The sequence below is a fragment of the Gallinula chloropus genome, assembly GCF_964237585.1.
Source record: "Gallinula chloropus genome assembly, chromosome: 5".
NCBI classification, from domain to species: Eukaryota; Metazoa; Chordata; class Aves; order Gruiformes; family Rallidae; genus Gallinula; species Gallinula chloropus.
In genome coordinates this window covers 26,477,768-26,491,295 of record NC_140090.1, presented here as the reverse complement: position 1 = coordinate 26,491,295, position 13,528 = coordinate 26,477,768, and positions in this window count along the sequence as shown.

The following is a 13,528-nucleotide window of genomic DNA, read 5'->3' as shown; positions in this document are numbered from 1 at the left end:
GGTATCAAATCATGCCTGCTGAAGGCAGTGAAAGTGACTGCTTGGGGTCACATTGGGTTAGTTATTTAAAGATTAGTATTTTTCATATTAATAGCTTAGGTTGTGATCTAATCTCACCAATGAACATTTATTCACAAAAATAGTTCCTTTGACATCATGAGCATTATTCTTGTAAATGCTCTCAAAGCAAAGGCTTTGTGATGGGGCTGAACGGTGCTATTTATGTAGGATACCTCCCCTCGTGAGTGTACAGGTCTGTCACATTTGCATTCTGTTTGTGCCACAGTATCTCCTCATGGCTAGTTGTGTTTCATCTAACCTGAACAATAACAGAATGTAGAGGAAACTGTGTCTTCAAACCTCTATGTCTTCTCATGCAGGGTAGGAGGAAACCGTGTAGCAGCTTGCTTGCAACATAAAAACACAACTGTTCTATTGTCACTGAGACTTAAAATCACCCTCCCTTGGGACACATAGGTCCGTCCTTTGGTCTTATTTAGTGTTTTACCACTGAAGGATGAAACAGGTGTTTGACTGCTGTCTGCAGTGATGATGCTGCCCCTTCCCCTTTGCAAGTAGGCAAAGGTTTATTCATTACGGGCATGTTCTAGAATAACGCCTAAAACATCAAATTGCATACACTTATGTGCTGTATTTAACATGACCTCTTCTACGTATATTGTAGCTGTCTTAGCTAATGCAAAAACCCCATTGTATGTTATCATGCTTGCTTTGATTTCTGGAGGCACCATTGTAAGAAAAAGCGTTCATGTCTGCTAATATGACATATATCATTGTTTGTACATCTGACTGTACAGGGTGCTGCAGTTTAAACCTTTGAGATAGTACAGAGAATTTAAAAGTATTTATTTGCATTGTCCATTTATTTACTTTGTATTTATAATTTCTGATGAAAAGAAAGCATTTAAAAAGCCTGATGGATAAACAAATTATTAATTTTTTGATTCACATTAGGATATCTTTAATGAGCCTGAGGAATGATAACCAGCTAAACTTGGCTCATTAGTTTAAAACTGAAGTTAATGACATTATTTTATCTATATTCCTTTAAAATTGCTCCCTTTGCTGCTTCTAAAATTCATGATCCATAAATAGATTCCTACTTCATGCTCTGAATCATCATAGTTTTAACTTCCATGCTGAAATTGTAACAAAGTGAAGATTTTTAACAAACGTGAGCTTTTAGCATCTCTCAGTTCAGTCAGCTTGCACGTGAGACTCTTACAATAAGTGTGTGTGCTGAAGTTGAAATACAGTGTTGTAAATGCCCAGTCTGGTTGCTGGGCTGGATCCTGAACCAGACACCTGCTTTCTCTGTAGTGTGAGCTGGAGCAGTTTTATTGAACATACTGGGAATTGCTGCACTGTACTCTTCACAGCTCTGGAAATCTCAGCTTGCTTCAACTTTTTCACTGAATAATATTTAAATTAAGGAAAAAAAACCCTTATGTTTGATTTTTAACTCTGTCCTCAATTTATGTTTAAAGGTGAAATGTTGTAATAATATGTGTGTTCTTGTAAGCAAATTATAAGGCTATTATTAGGGCTATTGTGAAAGAAATACTCTTTAAAGTAAGAGGAAACTTTAGCACACGTGATCTCAGTTCTGTTGGTACTTTGCATTCACGTGTGTGGTTAAAAAAAAAAAGACCCATGGCTGCACTGAAGTGCTTTATACTTAAAAGAGAAAAGAGGATGTTTGTGTGTGTGAATGTTGGCAGAGGACGTTTGTGTGTGTGAATGTTGGCAGAAGTTAGGTCTGTACAATCGAGGTAATAGATTTAGCAGCTGTAGGGATGCCATAATGTATTAACGTGATCCAAGAACTTACGCGAATATGGTGGAAGCCAAAGTTACAGTGATTCATTTTTGTTATGTAAACTAGCACTCACAGAGACTGCAAATCAACATGCTTCAGCCCTGACTGTCTTTGATATTTATTGTAAATATGTAAGCAATTTTTAACTGCTTGGCATTGGTTCAAAAATACAATATTTACTAAGAGCTTTGTAGTTGGCTTTGGAGTAAACAATTTCAATATCTGTGTTCAAACCCTGCTGTAGTTGAAGCTGAGCCACATCGCTGTGCTGGGCGATGGCAGACGTGGGCAGTTGCGGGCCTGCCCTTGGGGACCTCAGTCCTGCCCCGGAACAATGACAGAGCAGAGACCTCGGCAGGTTCCAGTTTTGTTGGAGAAGGGCATTGCTGTGGTGTCTGGCCTTGTGATGGGACCTGAGCGAGCCAGGACCTGCTCTCCTGCTAGGGTAAAGGAGGTTTGACTGCATCATGGAGGAGCTGTGCTCATGCAATTGCGCTGCTCTTGGCAGCAGAAGTAGTGTTATGAGGGCTGGATCAGAAGGTACGAGGCTGAGCCAAAAGGGGTGTTTTTAATTGTTGCTCCCCACGAAGGGAGAAAACATAGTGCTTGTCTTAGCTAGGATACAGCACTGGAATGCTCAGAACCCTCCACTTTGAATCCACCCCATCTACTTTACATATTAAAGCTCCCAGAAGTGTGCTGCCTCCCTTGTGGGTTAGGAATATTAAATACCTAGCCTTGACTCAGCCCCAGGCCAAACAGTGTGCTGAGCTGGCTGCAGTGAGAGCTCGGAGCTGCACAGTTACCCAGGTGGAGGTAGGGTAGTGAGTTGGCGGCTGTGGCTGCCGATTTCCTGTGAAGATTTATAGACAGGTGGTTTAGAGTAACTACTTCATTTATTCACGTTTGAACATATTTTTTGTAGGATGTTGTCATAAAATTATTTTAATCACAGACTAAATGATACTATGGGTTTTGATGGTGTGTTGTGGGATGCAGTATATTCGAGTTTTGGGATGAACGTTGACTGAAACCTTTTAAAATAAAATATGCAGATACCAAACAGGGCTCTCCCTGAAGAAATGGATGGTGATTGTGATTCATTCCTTTGATTATTTTTCAAAAACTTACCTTCCAGACATGCTAAACCTACCCCACCCTTCTACCGAAATTATGGGGAGCTGCAGGACCTGTGAAAGAAGCAGCTAATATGAATTCAAGGCAGAACGGGCTTTATAGAAAGTCCTGAATTAATTTTGTGTTTGAAAACTTAGGTGATGTTGTAGGTAAAAACCCTTTCCAACCCATAATATTGGATGCTAGCTTGTTTTATTAATAGGTGAAGCTAGAAGGAAGTCTAAAAAATCCATTAGGAACAAAAATTGTTCCTGTAGTCCTGTTAATTGTCTAGACTCTGGTATACGTATCAAAAGCGTAAGAGACTGCGTGATGTTCCTCTTTTAAGCCATGCCACTGTTGGGGTTTGTTTTTTTTAGAGATTTTGCAGACAATTTTCTGTCCTCAGCCTAAGAATTTAATGAAGGCTGAGGTAGTCAAGGCATCCGACTCTTTACTCATTATACCTTTTCCTTGTGCCGGGCTCTGCAGAGGATGACTCTGATGTCAGCCCGCACAATGCGCCCAGTGCATGGCAAAAGGAAAATGTAAGTTAACTGGTGGTCTGCAGTGGGGAAGAAACTGTTCTGAAGAAAACTTAATAGCCACCTTATTCTAGAACTAGAGCAAAATGAGAGCGTGAATCCTGGCATTAGGAAGTGAGGGAAGCATTTTGATTTTTTGTATCTCTGTCAATGACAGATTTTAATCCACGTGTTTATTGTGGTTGTGATTTATACATGTGCAGCTGTGTTAATTACATAATTATAAGTGTCAGATTTATGAGGAACTAATAATTTCTTCATTCTAGAAGAGGCTGTCACATCTAAAATATATTTTTCTGAAGGCAAAATCTTGTGTTTCCTTTCCCAGTGAGTGGGAAACAAAAGAACATAGAAACACAAGGCTGGAAAGATGCTAGATTTACACAGGAATTTTTACGTTCAAAAGGGTTTTCTTCAGTTGTTTGTTTCTTTTGTTTTACAAATTTAAGGAAAATGAAATGAAACATCTTATTTTTGTCAAATAATCATGTTCCTTGTCCCTAGGATTCATGACTGCTGCTTGTATTAGGTGGAGAAAGAGGTACTATACAGTCGCATGGACCTGCTCATGGAATTGTATCAGGGACAATATCCTGAGATTCACAGTACGATTTCCCTTTGATTAGAGAAGAAAAGCTAATAATGCCATCAGCCTACTACCCCACCTATGCTGCTTGAGCTCTGCTTCCCTGGCATATTGTCTTCCATGAGTATGGGTCATAATACAGTTTTTAATAGTTGATGGCAAAAGTTGCCTATCCACACCTTCTATGCTCTTCTCTAGTTACTGAGGAGCTAATAATCTGCTTGCATGTTCTTATGGAAAAGCATCCACTGACCTGAATCGAACAAGATCAAACTCCTGGATGCTGTGAGTTCTGCTTGAGGGAAAAGGAATGTATTCACATAATGCATTTAAATAAAGGTGTGTGTATATATATATATATATATATATATATATATATATATATATATATTTGTGTAGTTAGAGGATTGCACTTCTAAGCACAGCTCCAGGTTTTTTAAATATCTCAATTTATTTGGATCATGTGAGAGAGACATCGAAGAGTAAAATTTACTACATGATGTTACAAATTTACTTGATCTGTACAAACACATAAACCTATTTAACTGGGAATGAGAAGTTTATTTTCACTGGTGGTATCTTACAACTGTTTTTTTTGGATGAGAACTAAGGAGGATGCTGGCACGTACAGAAAGATGATGTATGCAATTCAAAGTTTGTGTCAAAGCTAAGACTCTAGAGGGAGCCCATCTCATAGTTTTCTGCATTGAGAAAAATGGCTTTGCAAAGAAAATAAAAATATTTCTATTAATGAGTAACTTAAAGTAAAATATATGGCTCTGAGATAGAAAAGAAAATATCAGAATACTGTAGGACACTTATTTGCAGACATATTTAGTAATTTCTCAATTCATAAAGTCAGTTCTGTTTTGCCATTATCTGTATTTTTTGTATAGTATGGAAGGCGTAGTATATAAAGGGGAATTTTCAATCTTGTGCTTACATAATAAAAGGCAATGTATGACCTTACTCTTAAAAAGACCTCTCTGGTCCCTGAGAGTGCAGTGATGTAGAGACAAAGTTGGAGTATGTGTGTTTTGAGGCATTCTACTTGTGCGGGTGGTGTGGAAACATGAGATTTTTGAGGAGAAGGTCGGAATACAGTTTACATTTGTTTGTGAAAACCTGTATATTACATATAACTTCCTGCCATGTGTCAGTGAGCACATAAAATATGGGTCACTCAGTGGTAACCTTTTTTTAGCCATGATCTCTAACTAGCTAGCTGTGTTGTCAGCTGACACTAGACAGTAGACCTTGCAAGATGTTGCAGTAGCTTATGGTTCATGGCCATAGTGATTATTTAAATTTAGTCCTTAACCTGTTGGTTACATTTTTTCCTCACTTAATAAAGAGGCTTCAGAATTTAGCAAGGTTTTTTGTGCAAGACAGTTTGTTCAAGGCTCTACCTGCACTGCATGACATCATTTCCATCCTGTGTGCCTGGCTTTCCTCCCTGTGATGCTTCCAGGTGATAGTGACCACCCAGTTTCCTCCTCCTCCTGTTATACATTCAAGACGCACACTCAAATGCATAAAGTGGGAAGCATCCCCAGCTTTGGTCTGGATGCAGCTGGGCTTATCCAAAGTGAGAGTCTGGACCAGAGTTAAAAGCAGATTAGTTTCATCTTCCCAGCCTTATAGTCACTGTGCTGGATACCTTCATTTCAAGGAACTGGGAAATGGAATGTTTCCTAAATTTGTATTGATAGAGAATGGTCGGGAAAAAAGCCTGTTGTTTTGTAAAATACTGAAATGCAGTATTTATTCATTCTGAGTGACAGCTTCTGTATTTCTTGTAGCAATTCATAAGGGATTTGGTACTGAAGACACTCAGTATCCTAATTGCACTTTATGTTTAGTCTCTTGGCTTATAAATGATGGAGCTAAATCCATCAAAATCTGTTTACAAAGACAGTATTCAGTATTAACTGCTTTTTACTTGCATTCAAATCACTCTGTCATGCTTCTAGCTAACAGCAAGCATTCTTTTCAACACTTCACATTAGCAGAAGATTATGTAAGTGTGTACTGCAATTTATTCACAGGGTAACTTGTATCAACATGGTATTTACAATTCAAATAGGAGCAGAGATGTATGTAATTTATCAGGACACACTCTCTCCATCCATCTGTTACACTGTGCTCTTAGAATGCTACATAAACTTTGAATATTCAGAAAATGCTAACCCAAATATCTTTCCTTAGTGTGTATACCATTTGTCACCATGCACCATACTTGTGGCTTAGTCCAGGTTTCTTAGTCCAGACTATTGTGGTTTAGTTATTATTATTGGCTAACCCCCCAAAATTTGACTGAAGTAGCTTTGCTATATTAATAAGAAATTACTCCTATTAAGTAAGAAATCGCAGCTGCTGGTGCAATTTTTTAAAATTAGCAGCTGTTATGGTTGTTTGTGTTTTAATAGATAAAATATATTAATTAAAAGATTGTATACATTTAGTGCAAAGATATTATTTACATTTTTTTCATGGTTTGAAGAGTAGTCAGTGCTTTTTCTGCTCATCCTTAGTGCAGAAGGAATTTAGGACTGTTAATTTTATTGGCCTTTGTGGTGCTTAGCATGGGTGTACAAGAGGTTCGTAAATATTGACCAGCCGGTTTTCACAATGTTCCTTTGAAGCAAAGGGATATTTCTGTTCCCATTTTAAAACTGATGATATGAAGCTAGATTAACACTGGAGTAACAAGTAACATTCTGCGTGCGTTTATGGAAAAGAAAAGACAAAAACTATATTGTCTTCTGACACTGAAAATGAAGTCTAGATGCTCGTCTTGTTCTACTTCCATCTATACTGACAGAGGTTACCAGCAATCCTGTTTTCCTGAAGGTCTGTGACATAAGCAATTTCTTACCTGCTAGAATAAAAATAAACTGTATTAGTTTAAACAGGAGGAATTGTTCTTCTGGAACTGTTTTTCTTTCTTACTAAAATGGGCCAGGGTATATTATCCTACAAGCCAGTAGGAAGCAGATTTGGAAGGTGTGACATCCTATTTCAAGAAGGCCATCAATAAGCAGCTAGAGACAGAATGACTTATTAAACTCTTCAACTGACACAGTGACACCGAGAACATAATATAGTCCAAATTACCAGGTTACTTGCAGCCTAACCAACTGTCATGTTAGGAAATCCTTTGTAACTACCTGCCACTTACTAGCATTTTCCATTTACAAACTGTTAGTTTGCCTCACAAAGGCATGTGAATACCAGCTAGTTTATGTCAGTTCCCTGCCCAGCCACCTCAGTCTTCCCTTACCTATTGTCTTGAGGCATTTGGCTCTAAGAGACACCTGATAGTACTGTTCAAGTAGCTCTTTCTGTTAGATGTGGACTGTAAGAGCTCAAACAAGACAAAGTCTCTCTTAAGGACTGGCTGTGAAGGCAAGTTCTTGTGTAACATGGAGAACAGAGCTTCCTGAATTCCAGACAGTGGGTTGTAGGCTTCTCAGACTGTACGTAGGTTTCTCAGTGTTCTTCAGACAACATTTAGCCTGGATGGGTTTGAGGTATTAAACAGTAGTCAGGTGTTGGTGGAAGGCTGTATTTGACAGATTTCAGGGTGTGAAGTTTGTGTTCAGAGAATCTGGAAACACTCAGACCTGTGGATCTTAGAACATTCCTAGTGGCTGGAGATAAAGACTTCTGGGCATGAGTAAGAGAAAGAACTTTCAACAGAAGTAGCAATTCCCAAGTAGTGAGGGACTGAGGTTAAGTATCTATGAAAATCTTCTGAAAGCATAATTTGGAGGAAAAAAGCTATTTACTTGTTTGAATGATTGACAATTCCATCACTAGCATTTTACGCAGCCTAAAAGCTCTTTCCATTAGCCAAAGCAAATATAAGTATAGGCTAGTTCTGCATCATACTGATGCATTTTGAAAATAATTCTAGCTTACTGTAGTTGTTTATATGAATAACAAGCTTGAAAGAAAATTATTGAAAATTAATTGGTGAATGTGCTTTTAGTCATGTATACAATTGTATTTGAAGATAAAAATCTTCAAGTGTCCTTCAAACCGAATTGTCTTACATTTTTATAATAAAAGATGATGCTAACTTGCAGAAGTAAGCAGCAGCAATGTTTTTTCCACTTATCAAACAAAGGGGGCAGGGGAAAGTCCCAAGTACTTGCCCACTTGTTCCATGTACTTGCCAGGCCATTCTTTTGCAAAAAAACCCCCAGCCCCCCATAATACAGTATTTCTTAGGTATTTACAATTGCTCTGAGTAACATTTTGTTTGTGTTCCCGGTGGAACATGTGAAAGGGTGGAGCTGCAGTTGCATTAAGAGATCTCTTGGTAGAACCTTATATTATTGAAATTAGTTATCTTGACCTGAAGGTGTGGAAAGAGGAATAATACACTAATGGAAATCTGTACTTAAGCACAGCTTCAGAAACCCTTGTTGTGCAAATACCATGTCCCATGCTCTGTTACTGCATCATGTAGTACCTAGAAAGCTTATGTGGGCTTCAAGTTATTTGACTGGACTCTGATGAGGGATTTTGGGTTTTTTACTGTTGTGAGTAAACACCAACTTCTGGAGAATGAGTTCTGTTTAAAGAAGAGTGACATGCTAGCCAGCATGCATGAAATATTGGGTAAACAGATGATGAGCCTTTCTCCAGTGCCTGTCTTCTTCTAGTGGTTTCACAGCCTAGATACAAAACTTGCTGCAGGATTTTGTTTAATCCAAGCAATGGGGGCACGTTTCTACAATAAAATGTCCAGGACTGCATTCCGAAGGCTGTGTGAATATTGGTTGATGTTTTCACTATATAATCAAAGATTAATTCCAGGATAATATACTTATTTTAATTAATTATTTACTCTACACTGATTGTTTAATGTCCCTTTTGAGGGATTGTTTTTGCAAGACTTGATTGTTATTGTTACTGATGCCAGTATAATCATGAAGATACATGACAAAGTAAATATTATACTTGAGAGGTATACAGAATAAATTTCAATGAAATATGGCTCATGTGAGGATTCCTTTTTGATTTGTGAGAAAGAAGAAAACAAATACTTGTGATTTCAATGGGAATTACACTTTTTCGTAACCCTAAGGAATTTATAAAGAAATTGTACTTTCCTTTTCAATCCATAACCAGATGTGGGCTTCATTTTTTTCAGGCAGATACTTTTAGTAGACTGTTCTGTTTTAGTGAACAGTGATTAATTTCTTATTGAATAAGAAATTATTAGTGGTCTAAACTGAATGAAATGGAGTATCCTCATCAGAACGTAAATTCACTTAAGTTAGAGGGTGATGCGCCTGTGTAGGGCTGACCATGAAGTTAGGAACTTGCAAAAGTAAGTTTTGAAGGGTGTTGCCTGTGATACAACAAACTAGGAGCCCAAGGGGGACTTGTCCTGACCAGTGTTGATCTTGCTGATTTTTCTCTGTATAATTCTCCCCTTTCCGCAGCCCCAGTAAAAGAAGTTGGCTTCTATTGTTCTTCCCTTCCTCTGAAGCAATGTATTTTATCAGAAAATATGAGGTTTTTTGTTTCTTCTTCTGATATTAAATCTCTTCAGTTTCAGGATTGGGATGACTTCAGTGTGAAATTTCTGGTGATGGGTAGAGCACATTTTGATTGTTTTTCTTTGTCTAATTCTTTTACATGGAACATTTTACACTTTAAAAGTCCCCCGGAATTTTCCCTTTGAACTCACTGCTGTTCTACCTCATATTCAACTTAACAATTTCTATGATTTCCTTGAAAATTAGATCGTATTTTAGTTACTTGAAATATATTCTTTCCTACTTAAGAAATAAAGGCCTTATCCTGCTAAATTGTGAATGGCTTCCATGGTTCTAGTGGCTTTTTGTGCCTCATGTTGTGAGGAATACTTTAATGAACCGCTTTTAAAGGCAACTTTAGTTTTCTGTAAGCATGAGGCACTACATTACTGCATAACAGAACAGGTAAGCTCAGGTAATATTATTACTAAATAATCTGAATCTCTGTGAAGATCAGTATGGCTTACAGGTTTAAAGTAATTCTTATACCCACATGTGGAATCTTGATTCCACTAAAGCAAATCCTATTCACAGGATTTGGAAAAAAACCCTTTGAAAATATGCTAAACCTTAACATTCTGTAATGTGTTATATTTTATATCCTTCATCTTATGTCCCCAGTGGTAGCTCTGGCAGATAAATTCATTGTCATTTTAAAGAAATATCCTATTGCTACTTGTGCAATCAAAATAGATCAGATTTTTACCCCAAATCTTTGTTTGCGATGTGCACTTCATATGTGCACATAGCAAACACAGGCATTTATTTTATAGCCGTTTATTTTCTAGCACATACTTGGGGAGCACCACAAAAATTCCAACTGTCTTAATGTCTTAGAAAAAATACCTCTCTCTGCCTGATTTGAAAATTAATTGCTCACTTTAGAAAAGGTTATGTTACGTGTAAGTCTGATTTTAGAATTTTTTTCAGAATCAAAGATGAGTAAGAGCTATGTCTAGCATTGCTCTTGACAGATAATGACATAATTTCTTCTTTATATAATTTTAATTCCATAAGCTAATTAATTCTTTTTTTTTGCAAATGAAACTGGAAATGAGTACTGATAAAATATTGCAGTGTGTGATCTAGGGTTACTTGATTAAAGGCATTATGTATTTGTTTACAAAGGACAGATAGAATATGTCACTTGCAGCACGGATAAATTGCTGTTGAGATCTTTGTTCTATTTTTCAAAAAGCAACCACTGAAGATAAAGGCTGATCTTTCAAATATGTTGCAAGTGAGATTAATGCACATACAAAAATAAAGTGCTTTCTTTAGAGACTACAGCATTGTCTAGCAAGTATAGATTAGTGTGATGTTCATAATAGGTCCAGCCTCAAACTATGGATAACTTGATCCCTTTGCCTTGTTTTTGTGATACTAAAAATTGAATTAATGCGTTAAAAATGGTGAATGCAAGGAATCTCTATCATTTTAGTCACCTTTGTAACATGTTAGAGAGCTGCAATTGAACTAGGTATAAAAAATTGTAATATTTAGCAAAACACATGTGTGTATATGGATAGACACATGTATCAGTATATGCATGATGAAAACCAGAATTTTCTGTGTCCTCTGCTTTTTGTGGAATCTTTGATACTTTCTTTGAAGGAGACACTATTTCTTAACTATAGTGTAACTTGTCGTAAAATTTTAAATTGATAGCTCTTTCTGAGTATTGCATGATGAGAATAGGCATTGCAACATCCTTTACAGATATGTGACATTATGATGTGCAGGTTTGTTTAACAAAAGTAACCACAGTTACCTGAGTGCATGTTTCTGTAGACACAGAAATCACATGGAGGTTGATGTTAATGGAGTGGTGCAGCAGAGTATGGTAGAAGAGCACGTAAATTAGGAGAGAGGGGTGCTGCCTTAGATATTTCAGGTGACAGGAATCATATATATGTATTTTATTTGCTTCTTTTAGTTATGTGCTGCAATGATAAAAGCAGCTCTATCATTTTAGAATTTAAAAAATATTTTTTACGTGTGAAACGCAGCTGTGCTTCTAGTTTGGATTTATGGGCATTAGCATCCTACCATTTTATTCTTAATAGGATATAATAAATCTGTTTCTGCCTCTTACAGAAAATCAATTTTGTATACTAACACAGTGTTGTTACTCAGAATAGTTCTTTAGCTGCCATTTATTTTGGACTACTGAGTGCTGGAGGGAAGCTGCGATGTTGGAGATGCTTTCTGGAGAAGAAACTTCCAGTTGCAAGTAAATGTCATTAGCAGGTAGAGCATGGGAAGAAACAGGGATACAATTATCCAGTAGTTTCAAATGCATGCATTTGCTTAAAGATGTTATCTTTCACTACACAGGTAGTGGCATTGCAGCAGTCATGTACAAGTGGATGTTCTAGAGCTCAACAATACCTGTATACGTCTCACGCATCCTTCTCAAAGGCAGGATGTTACATAGCCATACACTTATACTAGTTATTCTTCCTGTTTTTTTTCATGTCTAATACATTATGTGTAACTGAACTTATATTCAATACCCAGAGAGTTGAAATGTAAGAAAGTCTGGGATCAAGGTTCAGTACTATGAATTATCTATAATGTCAAGTATTGGAAGAATTTAATGAAATCCTTATACACAGTTGAATACCTCCTGAATTTCATTTCAGTCACAATCAACCGTTTTCTAGTGCAGTTGGTGTAATCATAGGTTTCATTACATTTGATAAAGGATTTTTATTAGCAATCTAAATCAGCTACAAGATTTGAGAATACTCCTTCTTTGTGGTTTTTGCAAGTCCAGTAGCAAAAGCTGGGGTTTATTTCATGAGAAGTCTAGTTGGTAGGGTATTTTAGGAAATGAAGTTATTTAAAGAGTAAAGATCCTAAAGTTGACATTCGACAATGATCAAACAAAAAGTTAAGATTTAATGCTTGAGTTTTTTGTGCTTTTTTGCAACTGCAAGAAATCAGACTCACGTTTCCATTTCATTGGGGAACTGTGGGCTCCAAAGTGCTTTCATCTTTTAAACAAGCCTCATGTCTCCAAAAAAGGCAAAAATGTCATAGGAATGACATTTTAAAATAAACTGTGTTTTTCCACATTAAAGTTTCTTGTTGAAAGGCATAGGTTCCCTCACCCCCACCCTCCTATGGTAGAAATAGACACAGTTTTGCATAACCACTGCTGCATGATAGATTATCATGTTGGTTTTGAATACGCATGAAAACGTGACTACAGAAGAAATAGAGCTGAAGAAATTAGATTGAGCTTTTTGGTCAATAATGAAATAAAAAAGCTTCAGTTGCAGATATATTAAAATTACCTGAAGCTAAAGCAGTTCCAATGTGGTTAGTTTCCCTGAAGAACCAAGCAATGGCAGCACCACAGAGAGACATGAAAGATTAGCTGTACCATGGAAATACATTGAAAAGGCAATTAAATTAACAGTTCAAACTGCAGATCCTTTAGTTTCTCTACTTTATGCACTGAGGTTTTTACGCTGATTAATTCACTCCCCACCTATGATTCATTCAATAGCATACCCAGCCATTGCTCTCGTGTTTTGGAGCACTGACTGCAGAGCTACTATTTTGGTCTGCAAAGCAGGCTCTCGGTTTTATGAAGTGTGTGCCATTTATGCCGAGTTTCAGCTCTAGAATGACAAGAACAGTGTTACTTTTCACTTCAGTAAACTTGTGCACTTAAAAAAAAAATCGTAAGTACTCCTCTCTAATCAAAGTATATCTGATTTTAATTGCTGAGGAAATATCAGCACTGGAATAGGCTGCCCAGGGAGGTGGTGGAGTCTCCATCTCTGGAGATATCCAAGACCCGATATGTTCTAGGGAGCTGCTTTGGCAGGGGGGGTTGGACCCGATGATCTCTTGAGGTCCCTTCCAACCCCTA